The sequence below is a fragment of the Pelophylax lessonae genome (assembly GCF_965119305.1).
Source record: "Pelophylax lessonae genome assembly, chromosome: 9".
NCBI lineage: Eukaryota > Metazoa > Chordata > Amphibia > Anura > Ranidae > Pelophylax > Pelophylax lessonae.
In genome coordinates, this window is record NC_138776.1 from 264,358,427 (window position 1) to 264,385,981 (window position 27,555).

Here is a 27,555-nt window from a genome sequence, read left to right on the forward strand (position 1 = left end):
TTGGTGTCTCAGCGTTTCTCTACATGACTACTGAAGTGGAATATTTCTGCAGCTGAAAATCCACATCATACATAAAACACAGGAGCGTTACAGGCATCCATCTTGTTAAAAGTTCAAACCTCCTTTTAGGCAAAAGTGTCTATTCAGGAGATCTTTAAAAGGCTTACCCAAACATGCTGTGCTGACCTAAGGTAATAAATAAATAGCCTGTTTACTTTCTTTAGATAAAGTCTAGCTGACTCTATACCAAGGTAATCTTATCTGTGTGGGTGACCATGAACACTAGTCAAGTATTTTCTGTGTTTAGACCCATTTTAAAATAAGATTTACAGATAAATTATAATCCTATGTAAGAGAATATTAACAAGAAGTATATACCGTATATATGAATAACATACATAGATATTTAGGAAAACTTTCTATACTAATTTTGTTTCATATTCTTCGTAAACTCTAGTTTTACAAAGATTGATGACTCGTGATTTCATGTTTAGTAAGGCTTCAGTAAACTTTTGTAAGTTGTAAGAGTTGTCATAAAACTTGTCTAACCTTGCCAAAGAGTCTAGAAGGTCTGGGATTATAAGCTCTTTATCAACATGAGGTTTAGAGTTTATTTGTAGGTAAATAATGCAGTTGTATTCTATATACTGAATCTAACAGTAATACGATACTGCCCTCTTTGGTGACTGCTACTAAGTGAAGTCTTTGGTTGAAAAGTAATTTCCAATATCTATATATATATATATATATATATATTAATAATATATGCTTATTAAATGGAGTCATCATGTTCAATCCTTACCTAGATACATGATGGAGATATTAGATGGACATGTATATACTATGAGAGTATGGATAAGATTCTTATGTTGTTTTTATGATTATTCTTAAATGAAAAACGTATCATATAATTCTAATATCCAATATACTGGATGACTAGTGGTGTTGCCCAATGACCTCACCAATTAATGGATAAGTAATCCCAACCAATGGGGATAAAGTTCCTCCTTCTGGGTTCAGCTTATGGTAATTTTACTGGCCTTTTGTTCAACACAATATAAAAAGAGACCCCAGATGTGATAGGACACACACACATTATGACAACATACATTACACTTACAACACACACGCTACTACATCCATACATATACTCATCTATACATACTCCATTTTGCTCCATCATTTATCTGAAACTTTGAAGGACGCCAAACGAAACTCCTCCCTATCTGGCCACCATTTTGGGAAGGCAGCCATCTTAAGGACTCTGGTAACGACCATTTAAGCTAACAACCATCTTAAATGTGGTAAATATACTTTGCTGTTTATCTGAGTATTATTTAATATTGTTTATTTCCTTCCTTATATGTTATGTATTTCTTATTTAAGGGTAACGAGATTACAGTACCAGCCGTAGGAACCATAGTAGATTTTTATCTAAAAGCTGATTTTTGTTTTTATACTTTTTTATTAATATCAGATTTAGCGCAATATTAGCGTATTAGTCTCCCGTTATGCATAGCCTATTCTCACTCCAACTGCAGTGGAGTGACCGTTGGCTGCGCAATTCGCAGACAATTGTGGTCTGATTATATAGAACACTTTTATGTATGGTTTCTACTATACCTGGGAAAAAACGTAATCTTGCTTTATTTTTAATTTCATTATTGAGCTACATATCACATTGCATTTATCATTTAAGTTTGTATTTTATGTCAGAGTTATCTCTTTGTGTCATCTCAAGTCTAATCATTTATTGTGAATACATGTCTTGTGAATAAATATTCTTATATATTCCCTACTGTAGACTGTTTTCACTAAGATTGGTATATGCTGTTAAAAAGAAATTAATCGATTAAAAAGAACTCGTTACATATTGATTTGTGGAAATAAGTTGAGATTCTCCTACCTTACAGACCTTTGCTTATTTACATAAATAGACACGGGTATATCAGAGCAGTATAAATATTCTGACAATGTAGACCTAAAAAATCATTCCAAGCTCTGACAGGACATTCATCTACATCTTTTTTTTCCTTTTTAATAAATATATTCTGTCATCTTTGGGGTTCAGGGTGAAGAACGGAAAGCCATTAAAGTTGAAGTTAAAGAGGAAGAAGAAGAGAGATTGGTGAGTGGAGATCGACAGTCTATGGAGGAGAAAGGTCCTCTGTATTCTCGGGATTCCACCCAGGAAGAACTCGCCTATAAAGAGAATGATCAGGTAGATGGGACTGGGGAAAATGAACTTGAAAATAGTTCTACGAGAGGACATTCTTCTATGTCATTTCTTATTCCTTTCCTATTATCTTGGGGTTTAGGGTGAGGAGCTGAAAGACATCAAAGTTGAGGTTAAAGAAGCAGAGAAGTTGGTGAGTGGAGATCGGCAGTCTATGGAGGAGGGGGAGATGATTATGGAAAGTAAACAGGAGGAACCTTCTCTACATATGGATACAAGTAAGTAATAAACAGGGAAACTGTTCACATTTTTATGTAATTGTATGAGTATAGAATATGTAGTTACATTGTTAGGTTGAGACAATTTCCCAACTTCTTCTGTAGCTCTCTCATCTCTAGCAGGGTTGGGCGATCGGTTCGGGCCAAGCATGAGTTCAGCCCCAAACATCACCCGTTTGGGTATTCACCTGAGCTTCCAGTGCGCTCAGCGGGATGCTTCCCCGCCAAGCGCACAGTGAATAGGTTGTTAAGGAACGGGCCGGGAAGCCTTAACAACAGATGAGTTATCAGCTGTCAGCGGGCTTCCCCACTGACAGCTGAATGAAAAACAAAACATTGCTGAATTTGCTGGCAATAAGGGAAAAAAAAAAACGGCATGGAGGTCTCCTCGAAAATCCATATCAGGCCCTTTGGAGAACCCCACACCGAAATTAAAAGAAATAAAAATCCCCCCCCAAATCTATACCAGACCCTTAGGTCTACAAGAAAAAGTGTGGTTTTCAAGCGAGTAATAATTGTTTTCTTACAGATGGACGCTTTCTTCTGAATCCCTCGGAGGGAGATTCTATTTCACCTCCAGATTTCAAGACAGAAGATGATGACATCACACAATGTTCTCCAGGAGAAGATCCCATTACTCCAACCACAGATCACCGACCTTACCATCTGGAGGGATCAATGGATCCTTCTAATCCTGAGGAATCTTCTGATAAGTCCCATACTATGACCTCAGATGTCCATCTGAGATCCCACAGTGCGGATCAATCAACACATCCATCCAAGGAGTCTTCTTTATGTGACAGGGGTCACATGGGAAAACATCCCTTGGGTGAGCGTCCTTATTCATGTTCAGAGTGCGGGAAATGTTTCGCTGCCAAAGGAACACTTGTTAAACACCTAATAATTCACACGGGAGAGCGTCCTTTTTCATGTTCTGAGTGTGGGAAGTGTTTCAGGACAATGGGAGTTCTTCGTACACACCGGAGAATTCACACAAATGAGCGTCCTTCTTCATGTTCAGAGTGTGGGAAGTGTTTCAGGACAATGGGAGATCTTCGTGCACACCAGAGAATTCACACAGGTGAGCGTCCTTCTTCATGTTCAGAGTGTGGGAAGTGTTTCAGGACAATGGGAGCTCTTCGTACACACCAGAGAATTCACACAGGTGAACGTCCTTTTTCGTGTTCAGAGTGTGGGAAATGTTTCATTGATAAAGGAAAACTTCTTGGGCACCTGAAAATTCACACAGGTGAGCGTCCCTTTTCATGTTCAGAGTGCGGGAAATGTTTCACTTCGAAAAGGAGCCTTCGTGGACACCAGACAGCGCATACCGGCGAACGTCCTCATTCATGTACAGAGTGTGGGAAATGTTTCAGAGATAAAAACACACTTCTTCGACACCAGAAAAGTCACACAGGTGAGCGTCCCTTTTCATGTTCAGAGTGCGGGAAATGTTTCATTGCTAAAGGAACACTTCTTCGACACCAGAAAGTTCACACAGGTGAGCGTCCCTTTTCATGTACAGAGTGTGGGAAACGTTTCGCTGCCAAAAGAACACTTGTTAGACACCTAAGAATTCACACAGGTGAGCGTTCCTTTTCCTAATCAGAGTGCGGGAAATGCGTCACTGCGAAAAAGAGCCTTCTTAGACACCAGGCAGTTCATACCGGTGACCGTCCTCATTCATGTTCAGAGTGCGGGAAATGTTTCGCTCAGAAGGAAGAACTTATTAAACACCAGAGACGTCACACCGGTGAGTGTCCTTTTTCATGTTCATTGTGCGGGAAATGTTTTACTGACAAAAGAGGACTTCTTATACACCAAAAAGATTCACACTTGTGAGTGTCCTCATTTAAGTACAGAGTGCGGGAAATGTTATACTGACAGATGGAAAACTTCTAAGACACCAGAGAATTCACATGAGTGAGTGTCCTTTTTTCATGTCCAGAGTGCGGGAAATGTTTAATTGATAAAGGAAAACTTCTTGCACACCAGAGAATTCACACAGGTGAGCGTTCCTTTTTCATGTTCAGAGTGTGGGAAATGTCTCACTGTGAAAGGGAGCCTGTGATTAGACAGGTGAGCCTCAACAATAAATTTGGAAAAAAAAACAATCCTTCAGGAAGAGAGGAAGCCCCTCCCCCTAGTCCCGGCACATATCGTATGCGGACCCCAAGCTCATGGAATAAATTCATACACAAGGACTTTATTTTACCCCCCATCCAGCCTCTGATCCCCCTTTACCTGGAGAATAAACCCAGAAGGTGCGCTGTACCACCTACAGTAAGTTGGGGGATGGTAAAAATATTGGATCTTTCAGGGGTGGGGTTTGATAGAAAAAGGTCTACAGAGATATATATGGTCCTCCAAACAAACAAGGCTTAGTTGGTCCCTCACTCACATAGATGGGTCTAACCATGGCCAGGTATGGCAATACACGGAGGAAGAAAAATGGACAATCATGACTATACAAAGACAGCCGTACCAATACACGGGCAACAACCAACCAATGAAGGGACAATGACTGAGCAAGAACATGAAGGGACAATGACTGGGCAAGAACATGAAGGGACAATGATTGGGTAGGAACATGAAGGGACAATGACTGGGCAAGAACATGAAGGGACAATAACTGGGGAAGAACATGAAGGGACCGGAGCCCGGTCTAATATCTTCTACAGAAAGGAGAACTGTAAAAATGCATTACCCTACAGAATGCCATCAGGATTGGCCCTTCACCAGTCATCCTTTTATAGATAGCTTGTGGCTCTTTCACGTCATTATAATATTTTCACTGTACTGCAGAAGGTGGTACGGTCCATGCATATCTTTCATTGTGTGTTAATCAGTTTTTCTAATCTTGTAAAATAAACATGAATGCTCCGCTCATTAATAATAATTTGTTCTGAGTCTTCTTTGTTTTTTTTGTTCAATCTGATTTTATTGAAGAACACGTAAAGGTTTAGATACAAATAATATAAACATATAGTAGGCATGAAGATGAAAATGTAGATGTTACGTATGTCATCCGAGGTCAAGGTGCTGAGAGGGCTCTTCTTGCGGCTAAGTGTGGCAAACCCCTGAATTTCACTGCCCCCCCCTCTCTGCCAATCCCTCCGCTGACCTCCGTTCTGTGTCCGCCACCCCTCTCTGCCAATCTCTCCACTGGCTACCATTCAGTGTCCTCCACCATGAAAGTGGGGGGTGTCATGGCGCTCTCTGGTATCCTAAGGTAGTACAGGGAGGATGGGTGAGTAGGAGGAGGGGGTGTAGGACTGCGAAGAGGGGGGATCCAGTTAGTGATGTAGGGGGGCTAAGTTCAGCGGCAGCCGACTGGAGCGTGGAGAGGCTCTGAGAGGTAAAAGACAGGAGATAGCTGCGCCAGCTTGGTATAGCATAAGTTTATTGTCCTCCACCACCCTCTGCCAATCCCTCCACTGGCTACCATTCAGTGTCCTCCACCACCCTCTGCCAATCCCTCCACTGGCTACCATTCAGTGTCCTCCACCACCCTCTGCCAATCCCTCCACTGGCTACCATTCAGTGTCCTCCACCACTCACTGCCAATCGCTCCACTAGATTCCATTTTGTGTCCTCAACCCCTCTCAGTCTCTACCAATCTCTCCACTGTGCCCCCTTTCAATGCAGACAGACCAGCTTGCCCCCTTTCAATGCAGACAGACCAACGTGCCCCCTTTCAATGCAGAGTGACCAGCTTGCCCCCTTTCAATGCAGACAGACCAGCGTGCCATCTTTCAATGCAGAGTGACCAGCGTGCCCCCTTTCAATGCAGACAGGCCAGCGTGCCCCCTTTCAATGCAGACAGACCAGCTTGCCCCCTTTCAATGCAGACAGACCAGCGTGCCCCCTTTCAATGCAGACAGACCAGCGTGCCCCCTTTCAATGCAGAGTGACCAGCGTGCCCCCTTTCAATCCAGAGTGACCAGCGTGCCCCCTTTCAATGCAGAGTGACCAGCGTGCCCCCATTCAATGCAGACAGACCAGCGTGCCCCCTTTCAATGCAGACAGACCAGCTTGCCCCCTTTCAATGCAGACAGACCAGCGTGCCCCCTTTCAATGCAGACAGACCAGCGTGCCCCCTTTCAATGCAGACAGACCAGCGTGCCCCCTTTCAATGCAGAGTGAGCAGCATGCCCCCTTTCAATGCAGACAGACCAGCTTACCCCCTTTCAATGCAGACAAGCCAGAGTGCCCCCTTCCAATGCAGAGTGACCAGCGTGCCCCCTTCCAATGCAGACAGACCAGCTTGCCCCCTTTCAATGCAGAGTGACCAGCGTGCCCCCTTTCAATACAGACAAACCAGCGTGCCCCCATCCAATGCAGACAGACCAGCGTGCCCCCTTCAATGCAGACAGACCAGCGTGCCCCCCTTCAATGCAGAGAGACCATCATGCCCCCTTTCAATGCAGACAGACCAGAGTGCCCCCTTCAATGCAGACAGACCAGCATGCCCCCTTCAATGCAGAGTGACCAGCGTGTCCCCTTTCAATGCAAACAGACCAGCATTCCCCTTTCAATGCAGACAGACCAGTGCACTTACCTGCAGCGGCGGCTTTTCCTCAGTCCCCCGGCGTCTGCTCGAGTCCTCCCGCCTCCTCCTCGGCCAATGCTCTCGGTGTCGGACCCGCTTTCTGATTGGCCAGGAGGAGGATCTGTGTGATAATAGCGAATTTTCATTCATGAATGTTTGACCATTTTTCCAGAAGTACATTTGTTAGGTCAGGCACTGATGTTGGATGTGAAGGCCTCGCTCGCAGTCTCCGCTCTAATTCATCCCAAAGGTGTTTTATCGGGTTGCGGTCAGGCCAGTCATGTTCCTCCACCCAAAACTCGCTCATCCATGTCTTTATGGCTCTTGCCTTGTGCACTTGTCTAAATCATTGTTTTTGAATAGTTGGGCTTGACCTTTTAGTTCCAGTGAAGGGAACTCTTAAGGCGTCAGGGTTGAGGTGAGGGCTCTGAGCCCTGGATTATTACAACATTAAGGCCAGTCAAATTCCTCCACCCCAAACTCGCTCATCAATGTCGTTGTAGACCTCCCTTCGTCCACTGGTGCGCAGTCATGTTGGAACAGGAAGGGGCCATCCCCAAACTGTTCCCACAAAGTTGAGAGCATGAAATTGTCCAAAATGTCTTGGTATGCTGACGCCTTAAGAGTTCCCTTCACTGGAACTAAAGGGCCAAGCCCAACCCCTGAAATTCAACCCCACACCATAATCCCCCCTCCACCAAATGATTTGGATCTGTGCACACACCAAGGTCCATAAAAACATGGATGAGCGAGTTTGGGGTGGAGGAACTTGACTGGCTTGCAAAGAGCCCTGACCTCAACCAGATAGACCTCCTTTGGAATGAATTAGATTGGAGACTGCGAGCCAGGCCTTCTCATCCAACATGCCATTAAAGTTCATGTGTGTGTAAAGGCAGGTGTCCCAATACTTTTGGTAATTGAGTGTGTATGAAATAAATGAGTCCTCTGTATACTGGTCATCAAATGAAAACATTGTAAAGAAATAATATGTTGATATAATTAGTTTTCTGTATAATCTGTGTGTGATCATCGATGTAACCTGATAGAAGAATGGATCACGAGGCAAGGGACGGAATGATGGAACATAATGTAGACTTCAGTATTTATATTCCACACAAGGTGGCGATCTCACTTATTGTCAGTGGAACGCAATGACAGGAAGTGATGTCAGGTGCAGACAGGAAGTGATGTCAGGTGCAGACCGGAAGTGATGTAAGAGTACATATATAGGACGTCCTGGGTGAAAGGTGAGTCGGGAAGTAGCGAGGAGACATTGGTGGAACTGGCAGTAGAGGAGGTAATAGGATCTTATTTTACATTTACACCCAGTAATCCTCGGTAAAAAGGAATAGGGGGGCACTCTTTACGTTCAGAGGAAAACAGATTTAACCTCCACATACGGAAAGGTTTCTTCACAATAAGAGCTGTTGAAATACGGAATGGACTCCATCAAGAACTAGTACTGGGCAGCTCGGTAGATTGTTTTAAAAAGTAGTTGTGTAGCGCCCTCTAGTGTTCTACTAGTGTGAGTGCAGGAAAATATATGTTTTGTCTCTTGCTTAAACCTGTAAATCTTAATTGGTTTATGGGTTTACTTTAGGTCAAGGCAGGATAACTGATGCCTTGACCTAAAGTAAACCCTCTGTAAAGGTCTCTGGTGCCTCCCGGTGGTTCTGAAAAGTTGGAGAACGTTCTGGTAACTGGAGGGCGGAGGCTAGGAGGGGTCGCTATGCATACTCTGGGGAGCTTGGTCAATTCCTGGGTAATGGGCCTGGCAGGGTGGTTGAACCATCGCTTAATTATGGATGAGTAATGCTGGCAAGGAAGATTGGTGGGAGATGGAGTGCTGAGGGGACTGCTGGTGGCCCTTGAGGCAAACCTTCTGGTCAACTGTGGGTATAGGATTATGCATATGCAGCTTTTCTATTCATTTATTATTTTCTATTGGTCAAAAAAGTATTTTCAATCTTTTTTCAAGTCGTTTATCCAACTTGAGGAGTGGGAGCCTTCAGAAGAACACAAGGATCTCTACAAGGACGTCATGATGGAGAATCAGCCGTCCCTCACATCACCGGGTAAGAGGAGACTTTATTGTAAAGGAGAGAGCAGTACGGAGGCTCCACCTAAATCCCCCATCATCTGATAAACACATAGAAACAATGTATTCAGTCAGTGTGTGTGTTTCCTACAGATGGATCCAGTAATGAGAACCCACCACAGAGATGTCCCCGTCCTCTGTATTCCCGGGATTCTACTCAGGTCAACATTAAAGAAGAGATAAAAGATGAGGATCATGTAGTGGAGGAGGCAGAGTTTCAAAAAGGACACAGAAAGCAGTACCAGGACACCATGATGGAGTCATCCAGCTACAGAAGCCCACTAGAGAGATGTCCCCGTCCTCTGTATTCCTGGGATTCCACACAGGAAGATCACACCATCCCTCACCATCATCAGGTAGATGAAGCTGAGCATGTAGATCTAAAAAATCTTCCCACGCTCTGACAGGACATTCATCTAAATCATTCCTTTTAATAAGTATATTCTGTCATCTTTGGGGTTCAGGGTGAAGAACAGAAAGACATCAAAGTTGAGGTTAAAGAGGAAGAGATGTTGGTGAGTGGAGATCGGCAGTCTATGGAGGAGACAGGTCCTCTATTCTCGGGAAAAATAACTTGAAAATAGTTCTACGAGAGGACATTCTTCTATGTAATTTCTTGTTCCTTTTCTATTATCTTGGTGTTTAGGGTGAAGAGGAGCTGAAAGACATAAAAGTTGAGGTTAAAGAAGAAGAAGAGAGATTGGTGAGTGGAGATCGGCAGTCTATGGAGGAGAGAGGTCCTCTGTATTCTCGGGATTCCACCCAGGAAGATCTCACCTATAAAGAGAATGATCAGGTAGATGGGACTGGCGAAACCGAACTTGAAAATAGTTCTACGAGAGGACATTCTTCTATGTCATTTCTTATTCCTTTCCTATTATCTTGTGGTTTAGGGTGAGGAGCTGAAAGACATCAAAGTTGAGGTTAAAAAGGAAGAAGAAGAGAGGTTGGTCAGTGGAGATCAGCAGTCTATGGAGGAGGCGGAGATGATTATGGAAAGTAAACAGGAGGAATCTTCTCTACATATGGACACAAGTAAGTAATAAACAGGGAAACTGTTCACATTTTTATTTCATTGTATGAGTATAGAATATGTAGTTACATTGTTAGATTGAGACAATTTCCCAACTTCTTCATCTCTAGCAGGGTTGGGCGATCGGTTTGGGCCAAGCATGAGTTCAGCCCCGAACATCACCCGTTTGGGTATTCACCCGAGCTTTCAGTGCGCTCAGCGGGATGCTTCCCCGCCAAGCGCACAGTGAATAGGTTGTTAAGGAACGGGCCGGGAAGCCTTAACAACCGGTGAGTCATCAGCTGTCAGCGGGCTTCCCCACTGACAGCTGAATGAGAAACAAAACATTGCTGAATTTTCTGGCAATAAGGAAAAAAAAACGGCATGGAGGTCTCCTCCCAATCCATATCAGGCCCTTTGGGTCTGGTATGGATTTTAAAGAGAACCCCCACGCCAAAATAACCCCCCCCCCCCTCAAATCTATACCAGACCCTTAGGTCTACAAGAAAAAGTGTGGTCTTCAAGCGGTAATAATTGTTTTCTTACAGATGGACGCTTTCTTCTGAATCCCTCGGAGGGAGATTCTATTTCACCTCCAGATTTCAAGGCAGAAGATGATGACATCACACAATGTTCTCCAGGAGAAGATCCCATTACTCCAACCACAGATCACCGATCTTACCATCTGGAGGGGTCAATGGATCCTTCTAATCCTGAGGAATCTCCTGATAAATCTCATACTATGACCTCAGATGTCCATCTAAGATCTCACAGTGCGGATCAATCAACACATCCATCCAAGGAGTCTTCTTTATGTGACAGGGGTCACATGGGAAAATGTCTCTTGGGTGAGCGTCCTTATTCATGTTCAGAGTGCGGGAAATGTTTCACTGCCAAAGGAACACTTGTTAAACACCTAATAATTCACACGGGAGAGCGTCCTTTTTCATGTTCTGAGTGTGGGAAGTGTTTCAGGACAATGGGAGTTCTTCGTACACACCGGAGAATTCACACAAATGAGCGTCCTTCTTCATGTTCAGAGTGTGGGAAGTGTTTCAGGACAATGGGAGATCTTCGTGCACACCAGAGAATTCACACAGGTGAACGTCCTTTTTCATGTTCAGAGTGTGGGAAATGTTTCATTGATAAAGGAAAACTTCTTGGACACCTGAAAATTCACACAGGTGAGCGTCCCTTTTCATGTTCAGAGTGCGGGAAATGTTTCACTTCGAAAAGGAGCCTTCGTGGACACCAGACAGCGCATACTGGCGAACGTCCTCATTCATGTACAGAGTGTGGGAAATGTTTCAAAGATAAAAGCACACTTCTTCGACACCAGAAAAGTCACACAGGGGAGCGTCCCTTTTCATGTTCAGAGTGCGGGAAATGTTTCATTGCTAAAGGAACACTTCTTCGACACCAGAAAGTTCACACAGGTGAGCGTCCCTTTTCATGTACAGAGTGTGGGAAACGTTTCGCTGCCAAAAGAACACTTGTTAGACACCTAAGAATTCACACAGGTGAGCGTTCCTTTTCCTAATCAGAGTGCGGGAAATGCGTCACTGCGAAAAAGAGCCTTCTTAGACACCAGGCAGTTCATACCGGTGACCGTCCTCATTCATGTTCAGAGTGCGGGAAATGTTTCGCTCAGAAGAAAGAACTTATTAAACACCAGAGACATCACACCGGTGAGTGTCCTTTTTCATGTTCATTGTGCGGGAAATGTTTTACTGACAAAAGAGGACTTCGTATACACCAAAAAGATTCACACTTGTGAGTGTCCTCATTTAAGTACAGAGTGCGGGAAATGTTATACTGACAGATGGAAAACTTCTAAGACACCAGAGAATTCACATGCGTGAGCGTCCTTTTTTCATGTCCAGAGTGCGGGAAATGTTTAATTGATAAAGGAAAACTTCTTGCACACCAGAGAATTCACACAGGTGAGCGTCCCTTTTTCATGTTCAGAGTGTGGGAAATGTCTCACTGTGAAAGGGAGCCTGTGATTAGACAGGTGAGCCTCAACAATAAATTTGGAAAAAAAAACAATCCATCAGGAAGAGAGGAAGCCCCTCCCCCTAGTCCCGACACGTATCGTATGCGGACCCCAAGCTCATGGAATAAATTCATACACAAGGATTTTTTTTTTACCCCCCCATCCAGCCTCTGATCCCCCTTTACCTGGAGAATAAACCCAGAAGGTGCGCTGTACCACCTACAGTAAGTTGGGGGATGGTAAAAATATTGGATCTTTCAGGGGTGGGGTTTGATAGAAAAAGGTCTACAGAGATATATATGGTCCTCCAAACAAACAAGTCTGAGTTGGTCCCACACTCACATAGATGGGTCTAACCATGGCCAGGTATGGCAATACACGGAGGAAGAAAAATGGGCAATCATGACTATACAAAGACAGCCGTACCAATACACGGGCAACAACCAACCAATGAAGGGACAATGACTGAGCAAGAACATGAAGGGACAATGACTGGGCAAGAACATGAAGGGACAATGACTGGGCAAGAACGTGAAGGGACAATGACTGGGGAAGAACATGAAGGGACAATAACTGGGGAAGAACATGAAGGGACCGGAGCCCGGTCTAATATCTTCTACAGAAAGGAGAACTGTAAAAATGCATTACCCTACAGAATGCCATCAGGATTGGCCCTTCACCAGTCATCCTTTTATAGATAGCTTGTGGCTCTTTCACGTCATTATAATATTTTCACTGTACTGCAGAAGGTGGTATGGTCCATGCGTATCTTTCATTGTGTGTTAATCAGTTTTTCTAATCTTGTAAAATAAACATGAATGCTCCGCTCATTAATAATAATTTGTTCTGAGTCTTCTTTGTTTTTTTTTGTTCAATCTGATTTTATTGAAGAACACGTAAAGGTTTAGATAGAAATAATATAAACATATAGTAGGCATGAAGATGAAAATGTAGATGTCACGTTTGGGGGGGGGGGGGGGCGCAAACAGAAAAACGTAATAGGCATTGCGGCAAAAAACACTGTAAAAAATTGCACAAAAGTGTGAGAGGGGCCTTCAGTGATTAAGGTATACTGTGCCCCCTTCAATGCAGAGTGACCATCGTGCCCCCCTTTCAATGCAGAGAGACCAGCGTGCCCCCTTTCAATGCAGAGAGACCAGCTTGCCCCCTTTCAATGCAGACAGACCAGCGTGCCCCCTTTCAATGCAGAGAGACCAGCATGCCCCCTTTCAATGCAGAGAGACCAGCGTGCCCCCTTTCAGTGCAGAGAGACCAGCTTGTCCCCTTTCAATGCAGACAGACCAGCGTGCCCCCTTTCAATGCAGACAGACCAGCTTGCCCGCTTTCAATGCAGAATGACCAGCGTGCCCCCTTTTAATGCAGAATGACCAGCGTACCCCCTTTCAATGCAGAGAGACCAGCGTGCCCCCTTTCAGTGCAGAGAGACCAGCTTGCCCCCTTTCAATGCAGACAGACCAGCGTGCCTCCTTTCAATGCAGAGAGACCAGCGTGCCCCCTTTCAATGCAGAGAGACCAGCGTGCCCCCTTTCAGTGCAGAGAGACCAGCTTGCCCCCTTTCAATGCAGACAGACCAGCGTGCCCCCTTTCAATGCAGACAGACCAGCTTGCCCCCTTTCAATGCAGAATGACCCGCGTGCCCCCTTTTAATGCAGAATGACCAGCGTGCCCCTTTCAATGCAGACAGACCAGCGTGCCCACATTCAGTGCAGACAGACCAGCGTGCCCACTTCAATGCAGAGAGACCAGCGCAGCGTGCCCCCTTCAATGCAGAGAGACCAGCGCAGCGTGCCCCCTTCAATGGAGACAGACCAGCTTGCCCCCTTTCAATGCAGAGAGACCAGCGTGCCCCCTTTCAATGCAGAGAGACCAGCTTGCCCCCTTTCAATGCAGAGAGACCAGCGTGCCCCCTTTAAATGCAAAGAGACCAACTTGCCCCCTTTCAATGCAGAGAGAGCAGCGTGCCCCCTTTCAATGCAGACAGACCAGCGTGCCCCCTTTCAGTGCAGAGAGACCAGCGTGCCCCCTTTCAATGCAGAGTGACCAGCGTGTCCCCTTTCAATGCAGAGAGACCAGCGTGCCCCCTTTCAGTGCAGAGAGATCAGCGTGCCCCCTTTCAATGCAGAAAGACCAGCGTGCCCCCTTTCAGTGCAGAGAGACCAGCTTGCCCCCTTCCAATGCAGAGAGACCAGCGTGCCCCCTTTCAATGCAGAGTGACCAGCGTGCCCCCTTTCAATGCAGACAGACCAGCGTGCCCCCTTTCAATACAGAGAGACCAGCGTGCCCCCTTTCAGTGCAGGGAGACCAGCTTGCCCCCTTTCAATGCAGACAGACCAGCGTGCCCCCTTCAATGCAGAGTGACCAGCATGCCCCCTTTAATGCAGACAGACCAGCGTTCCCCCTTCAATGCAGACACACCAGCGTGCCCCCATTCAATGCAGACAGACCAGTGTGCCCCCTTCAATGCAGACAGACCAGTGCACTTACCTGCAGCGGCGGCTTTTCCTCTGTCCCCCAGCGTCTGCTCGAGTCCTCCCGCCTCCTCCTCGGCCAATGCTCTCAGTCTCGGACCCGCTTCCTGATTGGCCAGGAGGAGGATCTGTGTGATAATAGCGAATTTTAATTCGCTATTGTCACACAATGGATGGGCTCGGGGTGCACTGCTCTGCGCCCCAGGTCCACCCTTTTCTGAAGCCTATTAGAGCCTCTGGCTCTAATCAGGTGATTAAAGAAAAAAAAAAACCCATTGAACTCCATGTGTCCTGCTCCCCCAACGCACCAGCCGCCACTGTTTAGAAATATGTCTAAATGAAGGTTTAACCATTCTTCCAGAGCCACATTTGTTATGTCAGGCTCTGATGTTGGATGTGAAGGCCTCGCTCGCAGTCTCCACTCTAATTCATCCCAAAGGTGTTTTGTTGGGTTGCGGTCAGGCCAGTCATGTTCCTCCACCCAAAACTCGCTTATCCATGTCTTTATGGATCTTGCCTTGTGCGCTTGTCTAAATCATTGTTTTTGAATAGTTGGGCTTGACCTCTTAGTTCCAGTGAAGGGAACTCTTAAGGCGTCAGGGTTGAGGTGAGGGCTCTGAGCCCTGGATTATTACAACATTAAGGCCAGTCAAATTCCTCCACCCCAAACTCGCTCATCAATGTCTTTGTAGACCTCCCTTCTTCCACTGGTGCGCAGTCATGTTGGAACAGGAAGGGGCCATCCCCAAACTGTTCCCACAAAGTTGAGAGCATGAAATTGTCCAAAATGTCTTGGTATGCTGACGCCTTAAGAGTTCCCTTCACTGGAACTAAAGGGCCAAGCCCAACCCCTGAAATACAACCCCACACCATTATCCCCGTTCCACCAAATTATTTGGATCTGTGCACACAGCAAGGTCCATAAAAACATGGATGAGCGAGTTTGGGGTGGAGGAACTTGACTGGCCTGCAAAGAGTCCTGACTAGAGTTGAGCGGACACCTGGATGTCCGTGTTCGGCGGGTTCGGCCGAACTTTAAAAAAAGTCCGGGTCCGTGTCCCGCACTTTTGCCGAACTTTTCTCGGACACCGAACCCCATTGAAGTCAATGGGGACCCAAACTTTCAGGCACTAAAATGGCTCTAAAACACCAATGGAAAGGGCTAGAGTGCTGCAAATGGCAGCAAAACGTAGTTAAGAGCATGGTGAGTGCTCTGCAAACAAATGTGGATAGGGATATAACTTAAAACAACAACAAAAAACAGAAAAATAAAACAATGTTCTTCATCTCTGAAGGACGAGGCCCATATGGAGTAGGAGGGAGGTTGAGGTGGTGGTGGATGTGGCGGTGTCATAGGCGTGCGCACAGGGTGTGCTGGGTGTACCTGGGCACACCCTAATCACCTAGGGCACATAGCATTATCGCTCTGTTTGCCAGTGAGGAGATGGGAAAGATCTCCCTCGGACCTGCTCTGCTCTATTTCTCTTTGCCAGCAGGGAGAGTAATGTATCGGGGCCATGTACATGTAGGCAAACACATGCATGTGTATTTAAACTTTGGGGTGCACACCCTAATGCAATAGGCTGCGCACACCTATGGGCGGTGTAGGTGGAAGCGGCGGTGGAGGAGGACCAGGGCCGGATTAAGAGCATCATGGGCTTGGTGCTGAGGATTTTGAAGGGCCTTAAGGGCCGTGCCTTGGCATGCACCCAGAGGAGGAAGGGTGCAGCCATGCATGCCTAATTCCACATGGGATGCTGTCTCTGAAGCCTATAAACACATCCATGCATCAGCAACTGTCCCTCCTTGTCCGGCCTTCGTGCTGTGTGGGGAGGTTCTGAGGGAGCTGCCTGGGGAAGCGAGCATAGAAGCCAGACTTCTGTGTTTACAAGTGACAGAAGAGCGGTAACAGTGAATATGGCCAACCCGGGGCCTATATAAAGGTAGGGGCCTGGAGCTGCAGCTCCAATAGCCCCTACGTTAATCTGGCCCTGAGGAGGACGAGGTAGCCAACACTGCTTCTTTTCAGAAATGTTAAATGAGGGTACCCCCAAAAGAGTGAGAAAGAGCAAAAATAGAACAATGGCTGGGTAAGGTCGGTATCCATCACTATTCTGCACAAGGTACGGAAAAGTCCCGTGGGATCCATGCCTGGTTCATTTTAATGAACGTGAGCTTGTCCACATTGTCTCTGGACAGGCGGCTGCGCTTGTCTGTGATAACGCCCCCAGCCGTGCTAAATACCCGTTCAGATAATACACTGGCTGCAGGGCACGCCAGCACCTCCAAGGCGTAAAGGGCAAGCTCAGGCCATGTGCCCAACTTGGAGACCCAGAAGTTGAAGGGGGCAGACCCGTCATTCAGTACGTCTAGGCGTGTGCACACATACTGCTCCACCATGTTGGTGAAATGCTGCCTCCTGCTAAGACGTTCCATATGAGCTGCTGGTGCTGCTGTTTGTTGTGACGTGCTGACAAAGCTTTTCCACATTTCGGCCATGCTAACCCTGCCTTCTGAAGTGCTGGCGGTGCCCTGGTTGCGTTGGCGACCTCTTCCTCCTCCTCCTCTGCCTTGTGCTTCCACTGTGGCCCCGCTGTCAGGTGGGAATGCCAGCAGCATCGCGTCTACCAGCGTGCGCTAGTACTCGCGCATCTGGCGATCGCGCTCCAGTGAGTGTATTAAGGACGGTACGTTGTCCTTGTAACGGGGATCCAGCAGCGTGGCCACCCAGTAATCAGCACAAGTTAGAATGTGGGCAACTCGGCAGTCGTTGTGGAGACACTGCAGCATGTAATCGCTCATGTGTGCCAGGCTGCCCAGAGGCAACGAAAGGCTGTCCTCTGTGGGAGGTGTATAGTCTGTGTCCTCTGTATCCCCCCAGCCACGCACCAGTGATGGCCATGAGCTGGCCTGGGTGCCACCCTGCTGTGAACATGGTTCCATCTCCTCCTCCAGCTCCTCCACCTCATCATCCTCATCCTCCAGAACTGTGCCCCTGCTGGACAATTGTGTCCCTGGCGTTTGTGTGTGCAGGAACCCACCCTCTGAGCCCCTTGTGAATGACTGCCCTGAAAACCTTGGAAATGTTACCTCTTCATCCTCCTCCTCCTCATCCTGTGCCACATCCTCTTCCATCATCGCCCGAATTGTTTTTTCAAGGAGGCATAGAAGTGGGATAGTTAAGCTGACAACGGCGTCATCGGCACTGGCCATGTTGGTGGAGTACTCAAAACAGCGCAACAAGGCACACAGGTCTCGCATGGAGGCCCAGTTATTGGTGGTGAAGTGGTGCTTTTCCGCAGAGCGACTCACACGTGCGTGCTGCAGCTGAAACTCCACTATGGCCTGCTGCTGCTCGCACAGTCTTTCCAGCATGTGCAAGATGGAGTTCCACCTTGTGGGCACGTCACATATGAGGCGGTGAGCGGGAAGGCCGAAGTTATGCTGCAGCGCTGCCAGGCGAGCAGCAGCAGGGTGAGAACGCCGAAAGTGCGCACAGACGGCCCGCACTTTCTGCAGCAGCTCAGACATATCGGGGTAGTTTTTAAGGAACCTCTGCACCACCAAATTCAGCACATGCGCCAGGCAAGGGATGTGTGTCAAACCGGCTAGGCCCAGAGCTGCTATGAGATTTCGCCCGTTATCGCACACCACCAGGCCGGGCTTGAGGCTCGCTGGCAGCAACCACTCATTTGTCTGCTGTTCCATGCTCCTCCACAACTCCTGCGCGGTGTGTGGTTTTTCCCCCAAACAGGCAAGTTTTAAAACTGCCTGCTGTCGTTTACACCTGGCCGTGCTGAAGTTGGTGGTGAAGGTGTTACGCTGTCCGGATGAGGAGGCGGTAGAGGATGAGGAAGCGGAGTAGGAGGAGTTAGGAACAGGAGGCAAACTGAAGCGCCCTGCAATCCTCGGTGGTGGAAGGACATGCGCCAAATTGCTATCCGCCTCAGGCCCATCCGCCACTGCATTTACCCAGTGTGCCGTTAGGGAGATATAACGCCCCTGACCATGCTTACTGGTCCACGTATCGGTAGTTAGGTGGACCTTGCCACAGATGGCGTTGCGCAGTGCACACCTGATTTTTTCCCCCACTTGGTTGTGCAGGGAAGGGATGGCTTGCCTGGAAAAGTAGTGGCGGCTGGGCACGACGTACTGTGGGACAGCCACCGACATAAGGTTTTTAAAACTGTGCGTCTCCACCAGATGGAATGACAGCATTTCAAAGGCCAAGAATTTTGAAATGCTGGCATTCAGGGCCAGGGATCGCAGGTGGGTAGGGGGGTTCTTCCTCTTCCTCTCAAGTGTTTGGGAGATGGAAAGCTGAACGCTTCCACGGGACATTGTGGAGATGGTTGGTGACCCAGGTGGTGGTGTTGCTGACAGATCGTCTGTTTGCGGGGTGGCAGGTGCCGGTATCACTACAGATGTGGCTGGAGCGGCCGAGACTGCAGCAGAAGAGGAAGCAGGATGAGCCAGAGACGTTTCTTGGTTTTGAAGGTGTCTACTCCACTGCAGCTCGTGCTTTGCACTTAGATGCCTGATCATGCAGGTTGTGCTCAGGTTGAGAAGGTTTATGCCTCGCTTCAGGCTCTGATTGCACAGGGTGCAAACCACTCGTGTCCTGTCATCAGCACATTTTCTAAAGAACTTCCACGCTAGAGAACTCCTTTGAGCTGGCTTTGGTGCGCTCGTTCCCTTGCTGCGTTGGGCAGTAGCAGGCGTAGTGTCTAGGGCACAGCCGCTCCGCTTCTGCACCCTCTTCTGCTGTGCTGGTGGCTCTGTGCGACCACCGCCTCTTCCTCCAAACTACTCAGGTCACCTGCATGACCTTCATTTCATGTGGGGTCGAGGACCTCATCGTCCTCCACATCATCTTCCACCCAGTCTTCACCCCTGCCCTCCTTGTCGGTCTCCACAATTCTGAACGCCGCAGCAGTTGGCACCTGCGTTTCGTCATCATCGGAGACGTGCTGCGATGGTCCTTGCATGTACTCATCTTGAGAAATAAGTGGTTGGGCATCGCTGCACTCAATCTCTTCCACTTCTGGGGCAGGGCTAGGTGGATGGCCCTGGGAAACCCTGCTGACAGAGTCCTCAAAAAGAAGAAGAGACTGCTGTATGGCTTGGGGCTCAGACTGCTTGCCTGATTTGCAAGGGGGTGAGCTGAAAGACGGTTGGACATTGGCTGCAGGTGCCAACTCTGACCTTTCTGCAGTAGACTGGGTGGGAGACAATGTGAAGGAACTGGAGGCACTGTCAGCAACCCAATCTACTATCGCCTGTACTTCTTCAGGCCTCATCACGTCTAGAGGCGCATTATGCCCTACCAAATACTGCTGCAGGTTCTGTCGCCTACTCACACTTGAGGAAGGTGTTTCACTTGTGCGTGTAGCTGGCACAGATCGACCACGTCCTCTCCTTGCAACAGGAGCTCTACCAGCAGCACCACGACCCAGGCCACGGCCCCTATTTGACGGTCTCCTCATATTTCTGTAATTTATGATCTTGCCCTAGAAAGGTGTTTATTGAATAGCGGAACAAAAAAACAACAGTATCGCACGGGTGTATCTGACAGTCAAATATGCAAACTATGCCGCAATTTAATGTTTTTTACCCCAAAAGGGTGTATATTGAATAGCGGAATAGGAAAAAGGATAAAAAAACGGTGTATCTCACACGTACAAACACAGACTAGGCCCCGATTAACATTTTTTGTACCCTAAAGGGAGGATGAGGAAGAGGAGTAGGAGGAGTTGGGAACAGGAGGCAAACTGAAGCGCCCTGCAATCCTTGGCGGTGGAAGGAGATGCGCCAAACAAATTTAAAAGGTGTATCTCACACGTACCGATACAGACTATGCCGTAATTTAATTTTCTTACACTCCAAAAGGGTGTATATTGAATAGCGGGATAGCAAAAATGTTATAATACGGTGTATCTCACACGTACAAACACAGACTAGGCCCCGATTACAATTTTTTGTACCCTAAAGGCAGGATGAGGAAGAGGAGTAGGAGGAGTTGGGAACAGGAGGCAAACTGAAGCGCCCTGCAATCCTCGGCGGTAGAAGGAGATGCGCCAAACAAATTTAAAAAGGTGTATCTCACATGTACCGATACAGACTATCCCGCAATTTAATTTTTTACACTCAAACAGGGTGTATATTGAATAGCGGAATAGGACAAATTTTACAAAATGGTGTATCTCACACGTACAAACACAATCTAGGCCCCGATTACAATTTTTTGTACCCTAAAGGCAGGATGAGGAGTAGGAGGAGTTCGGAACAGGCAGGAGGCAGACTGAAGCACCCTCAAATCCTCGGCAGTATGAGATTCGCCCCAAAAATTGGAAAGGTGTATCTCACACGTACCGACACAGACTATCCCGCAATTTAATTGTTTATACCCAAAGGTTTTTATTAAATAGCGGAATAGAAAATATGATCAAAAAAAGTGTATGTATATCACACGTACACAACCAGACTAGGCCCCAATTACTATTGTTTGTACCCCTAAAGGCAGGATGAGGAGTAGGAGGAGTTTGGAACAGGCAGCACCCTCAAATCTTCAGAAGTATGAGATGAACCCCAAAAACTTGGAAAGGTGTATCTCACACCTACCAACACATACTATCCCGCAATTTAATTGATACCCAAAGGTTTTTATTGAATAGCGGAATAGAAAAGATGATCAAAAAAAGTGTATGTATCTCACACGTACACAACCAGACTAGGCCCCAATTACTATTGTTTGTACCCCTAAAGGCAGAATGAGGAGTAGGAGGAGTTTGGAACAGGCAGCACCCTCAAATCTTCAGAAGTATGAGATGAACCCCAAAAACTTGGAAAGGTGTATCTCACACCTAGCAACACAGACTATCCCGCAATTTAATTGATACCCAAAGGTTTTTATTGAATAGCGGAATAGAAAATATGATATAAAATTGGTGTGATTTATCAATAGCACATGATGTGAACAGCAGTGTCTTGTATCATTCAGCTCTGCTGCAGGCCACAATTTAATTTTTTTTAACCCAAGGCTGTATATTGAATAGTGGAATAGAAAAAAGTGTATGATTTTTGAAACCACTCAATAATAGCACATGTGAACTGAACACTGAACACAGCAGTGTATGATCAGAGTCAGCACAGCACAGCTGAAGGACAAATGCTGCACACAGTGACTGATAGAAAAAGACTTTTCTCCCTCCTCCTCAGTGGGCAAAAAAGATTGTGTTCACTGCACCCCACACACAGCAAAATCGATGTGGACCACTGACACCTGCCTATCTCCAGCCTCTCCCTAAAAGGATTGATAAGATCGGTCACTGCAAACCCCACCCCACACAGCAATATCGATTGTAGAACACACTGTCTGACCCTAAAAATCAGCAGCCTCTCCCTAAAAGGATTGATAAGATCGGTCACTGCAAAATTGATTGTAGAAAACTGACCCTAAAAATCAGCAGCCTCTCCCTAAAATGTCCTACAACTCGCCCTGCCTAACACACTCCGACCTGTCCCTCAATTCTATCCGGACACAAATGGTTTTTTTTGCCTGTCTGTCCCTAATCAGCAGCCAGCACGTATGATGTGTGCTCTGTCCCTGAACTAACACAGCAGAATGACACAGCGGCGCTGCCTCGGAACTTATAAAGACTTGGTCACATGCTTCAGATGGCCAATCACAGCTACTAATACATTTGTAGGCATGGCTGGGATGGCTTAAGGCACACCAGTTAAACGCTTGTTGATTGGCTGTTGAAAGCCCGCCATGAAAAGCGCGCCAATGCATACAAAACCTGGAAATAAAATGACCGAACACAGATTTTTACCCGAACATACAGTAAAGTTTTCGGGTCCGTGTTCGGGTAACAAAAATCCAATTATTCGGTACGAACACGAAAAATACAGTCCGTGTTCGCTCAACCCTAGTCCTGACCTCAACCCGATAGACCTCCTTTGGAATGAATTAGATTGGAGACTGCGAGCCAGGCCTTCTCATCCAACATCGGTGCCTGCCTCACAAATGCGCTTCTGGAAGAATGGTCAAGCATTCCCATAGACACACTCCTAAACCTTGTGGACAGCCTTCCCAGAAGAGTTGAAGCTGTTATAGCTGCAAAGGGTGGGCCAACTCAATTTTTAACCCTACGGACTAGGACTGGGATGCCATTAAAGTTCATGTGCGTTAAAGGCAGGTGTCCCAATACTTTTGGTAATAGAGTGTGTATGAAATAAATGAGTCCTCTGTATACTGGTCATCAAATGAAAACATTGTAAAAAAATAAAATGTTGATATAATTATTTTTCTGTATAATCTGTGTGTGTAATCATCGATGTAACCTGATAGAAGAATGGATCACGAGGCAAGGGACGGAATGATGGAACATAACGTAGACTTCAGTATTTATATTCCACACAAGGTGGCGATCTCACTTATTGTCAGTGGAACGCAATGACAGGAAGTGATGTCAGGTGCAGACAGGAAGTGATTTAAGAGTACATATATAGGAAGTCCTAGGTGAAAGGTGAGTCGGGAAGTAGCGAGGAGACATTGGTGGGACTGGCAGTAGAGGAGGTAATAGGATCTTATTTTACATTTACACCCAGTAACCCTCGGTAAAAGGAATAAGGGGCACTCTTTATGTTTGGAAGAAAACAGATTTAACCTCCACATATGGAAAGGTTACTTCACAATAAGAGCTGTTGAAATACGGAATGGACTCCCTCAAGAACTAGTACTGGCCAGCTCGGTAGATTGTTTTAAAAAGTATTTGTGTAGCGCCCTCTAGTGTTCTACTAGTGCGAGTGAGTGCAGGGAAATGTATGTTTTGTCTCATGCTTAAACCTGTAAATCTTAATTGGGTCATGGGTTTACTTTAGGTCAAGGCAGGATAACTGATGCCTTGACCTAAAGTAAACCCTCTGTAAAGGTCCCTGGTGCCTCCCGGTGGTTCTGGAAAGTTGAAGAACGTTCTGGAAACTGGAGGGCGGAGGCTAGGAGGGGTCGTTATGCATACTCTGGGGAGCTTGGTCAATTCCTGGGTGATGGGCCTGGCAGGGTGGTTGAACCAGCCCTTAATTATGGATGAGTCATGCTGGCAAGGAAGTCTGGTGGGAGATGGAGTGCTGAGGGGACTGTTGGTGGCCCTTGAGGCAAACCTTCTGGTCAACTGTGGGTATAGGATTATGCATATGGAGGTTTTCTATTCATTTATTATTTTCTATTGGTCAAAAAAGTATTTTCAATCTTTTTTCAAGTCGTTTATCTAACTTGAGGAGTGGGAGTCTTCAGAAGGACACAAGGATCTCTACAAGGACGTCATGATGGAGAATCAGCCGCTCCTCACATCACCGGGTAAGAGGAGACTTTATTGTAAAGGAGAGAGCAGTATGGAGGGTCCACCTAGATCCCCCATCATCTGATAAACACATAGAAACAATGTATTCAGTCAGTGTGTGTGTTTCCTATAGATGGATCCAGTAATGGGAACCCACCAGAGAGATGTCCCCGTCCTCTGTATTCCCGGGATTCCACTCAGGTCAACATTAAAGAAGAGATAAAAGATGAGGATTATGTAGTGGATGAGGCAGAGTTTCAAAAAGGACACAGGAAGCCGTACCAGGACACCATGATGGAGTCATCCAGCTACAGAAGCCCACTAGAGAGATGTCCCCATCCTCTGTATTCCCGGGATTCCACACAGGAAGATCACACCATCCCCCACCATCATCAGGTAGATGAAGCTGAGCATGTAGATCAGTCCAAGCTCTAACAGGACATTCATCTACATCTTTTTATTCCTTTTAATAAGTATATTCTGTCATCTTTGGGGTTCAGGGTGAAGAACGGAAAGCCATCAAAGTTGAAGTTAAAGAGGAGGAAGAAGAAGAGAGATTGGTGAGTGGAGATCGGCCGTCTATGGAGGAGAGAGGTCCTCTGTATTCTCGGGATTCCACCCAGGAAGATCTCACCTATAAAGAGAATGATCAGGTAGATGGGACTGGGGAAAACAAACTTGAAAATAGTTCTACGAGAGGACATTCTTCTATGTCATTTCTTATTCCTTTTCTATTATCTTGGGGTTTAGGGGGAGGAGCTGAAAGACATCAAAGTTGAGGTTAAAGAGGAAGAAGAAGAGAGGTTGGTGAGTGGAGATCAGCAGTCTATGGAGGAGGGGGAGATGATTATGGAAAGTAAACAGGAAGAATCTTTTCTACATATGGACACAAGTAAGTAATAAACAGGGAAACTGTTCACATTTTTATTTAATGGTATGAGTATAGAATATGTAGTTACATTGTTAGGTTGAGACAATTTCCCAACTTCTTCATCTCCATCAGGGATGGGCGATCGGTTCGGGCCAAGCATGAGTTCAGCCCCGAACATCCCCCGTTCGGGTATTCACCCGAGCTTTCAGTGCGCTCAGCGGGATGCTTCCCCGCCAAGCGCCCAGTGAATAGGTTGTTAAGGAACGGGCCGCGAAGCCTTAACAACAGATGAGTCATCAGCTGTCAGCGGGCTTCCCCACTGACAGCTGAATGAGAAACAAAACATTGCTGAATTTGCTGGCAATAAGAAAACAAAAACGGCATGGAGGTCTCCTCCCAATCCATATCAGGCCCTTTGGAGAACCCCCCACCAAAATTAAAAAAAAATAAAAATTCCCCCCCCCCCCCCAAATCTATACCAGACCCTTAGGTCTACAAGAAAAAGTGTGGTCTTCAAGAGAGTAATAATTGTTTTCTTACAGATGGACGCTTTCTTCTGAATCCCTCGGAGGGAGATTCTATTTCACCTCCAGATTTCAAGGCAGAAGATGATGACATCACACAATGTTCTCCAGGAGAAGATCCCATTACTCCAACCACAGATCACCGACCTTACCATCTGGAGGGATCAATGGATCCTTCTAATCCTGAGGAATCTCCTGATAAATCTCATACTATGACCTCAGATGTCCATCTAAGATCTCACAGTGCGGATCAATCAACACATCCATCCAAGGAGTCTTCTTTATGTGACAGGGGTCACATGGGAAAACGTCCCTTGAATGAGCGTCCTTTTTCATGTTCAGAGTGTGGGAAGTGTTTCAAGACAATGGGAGCTCTTCGTATACACCAGAGAATTCACACAGGTGAGCGTCCTTTTTCATGTTCCGAGTGTGGGAAATGTTTCACTAAGAAAAGTAGCCTTCATGGACACCAGGCAGCGCATACCGGTGAACGTACTCATTCATGTACAGAGTGCGGGAAATGTTTCACTCTGAAGCAAAACCTTATTAAACACCAGAGAAGTCACACCGGTGAGCGTCCTTTATCATGTTCAGAGTGCGGGAAATGCTTTCTTAGGGTTGATCACCTTCTTTTACACCAGAGACGTCACACGGGAGAGCGTCCTTTTTCATGTTCAGAGTGCGGGAAATGTTTCATTGATAAAAGCACACTTCTTCGACACCAGAAAATTCACACAGGCGATCGTCCCTTTTCATGTTCAGAGTGTGGGAAATGTTTCATTGCTAAACCCACACTTCTTCAACACCAGAAAAGTCACACGGGTGAGCGACCCTTTTTATGTTCAGAGTGTGGGAAATGTTTCATTGATAAAGGAACACTTGTTAGACACCAGAAAACTCACACGGGAGAGCGTCCTTTTTCATGTTCAGAGTGTGGGAAGTGTTTCATTGATAAAGCAACACTTGTTAGACACCAGAAAACTCACACGGGAGAGCGTCCTTTTTCATGTTCAGAGTGTGGGAAGTGTTTTATGAGAATGGGAATTCTTCGGACACACCAGAGAATTCACACAGGTGAGCATCCCTTTTCATGTTGAGTGCGGGAAATGTTTCATTGATAAAGGAAAACTTCTTCGACACCAGAAAATTCACATGGGTGAGCGTTCTTTTTCATGTTCAGTGTGTGGGAAATGTTTTGCTGACAAAAGAGGACTTCGTATACACCAAAAAAGTCACTGGTGAGTGTCCTCATTCAGTACAGAGTGCGGGAAATGTTATACCGACATATGGAAAACTTCTAAGACACCAGAGAATTCACATGAGTGAACATTCCTTTTTCCTGTTTAGAGTGCGGGAAATATTTCACTGCAAAAAGGAGTCTTCTTAGACACCAAGCATTTCATACCGGTGAGCTGTCCTTTTTTCATGTTCAGAGTGCGGGAAATGTCTCACTGTGAAAGGGAGCCTGTGATTAGACAGGTGAGCCTCAACAATAAATTGGAAAAAAAACAATCCATCAGGAAGAGAGGAAGCCCCTCCCCCTAGTCCCGGCACGTATCGTATGCGGACCCCAATCTCATGGAATAAATTCATACACAAGGACTTTCCCCCCCCCCCCCCCCATCCAGCCTCTGATCCCCCTTTACCTGGAGAATAAACCCAGAAGGTGCGCTGTACCACCTACAGTAAGTTGGGGGATGGTAAAAATATTGGAACTTTCAGGGGTGGGGTTTGATAGAAAAAGGTCTACAGAGATATATATGGTCCTCCAAACAAACAAGGCTGAGTTGGTCCCACACTCACATAGATGGGTCTAACCATGGCCAGGTATGGCAATACACGGAGGAAGAAAAATGGGCGATCATGGCTATACAAAGACAGCCGTACCAATACACGGGAAACAACCAACCCACGAAGGGACAATGACTGGGCAAGAACATGAAGGGACAATCACTGGGCAAGCACATGGAGGGACAATGACTGGGCAAGAACATGAAGGGACAATAACTGGGCAAGAACATGAAGGGACAATAACTGGGCAAGAACACGAAGGGACAATAACTGGGCAAGAACATGAAGGGACAATGACTGGGCAAGAACATGAAGGGACAATGACTGGGCAAGGACATGAAGGGACAATGACTGGGCAAGAACATGAAGGGACAATCACTGGGCAAGCACATGGAGGGACAATGACTGGGCAAGAACATGAAGG

The 27,555-nt window shown here is 46.5% G+C and overlaps 3 protein-coding genes and 1 pseudogene across 5 annotated transcripts in view; 3 read left to right on the forward strand and 1 right to left on the reverse strand.

The window, feature by feature from the left end:
* The window catches only part of LOC309562677 (uncharacterized protein), a 420,285-nt gene that overhangs the window by 217,233 nt on the left and 175,497 nt on the right, over positions 1–27,555 (reverse strand). The window lies entirely within an intron of this gene.
* The window catches only part of LOC309564435 (uncharacterized protein), a gene marked incomplete at its 5' end in the record, with an annotated part of 253,943 nt that overhangs the window by 146,605 nt on the left and 79,783 nt on the right, over positions 1–27,555 (forward strand).
* The window catches only part of LOC309563916 (uncharacterized protein), a gene marked incomplete at its 3' end in the record, with an annotated part of 182,514 nt that overhangs the window by 78,355 nt on the left and 76,604 nt on the right, over positions 1–27,555 (forward strand). The window lies entirely within an intron of this gene.
* LOC309563915 lies at positions 2,150–26,811 on the forward strand (annotated as a pseudogene). The gene is made up of 9 exons: positions 2,150–2,221; positions 2,319–2,454; positions 2,984–4,292; positions 8,657–8,768; positions 9,751–9,934; positions 10,665–10,809; positions 10,891–12,104; positions 24,446–24,598; positions 25,613–26,811. The product of its transcript is annotated as an uncharacterized misc_RNA (transcript).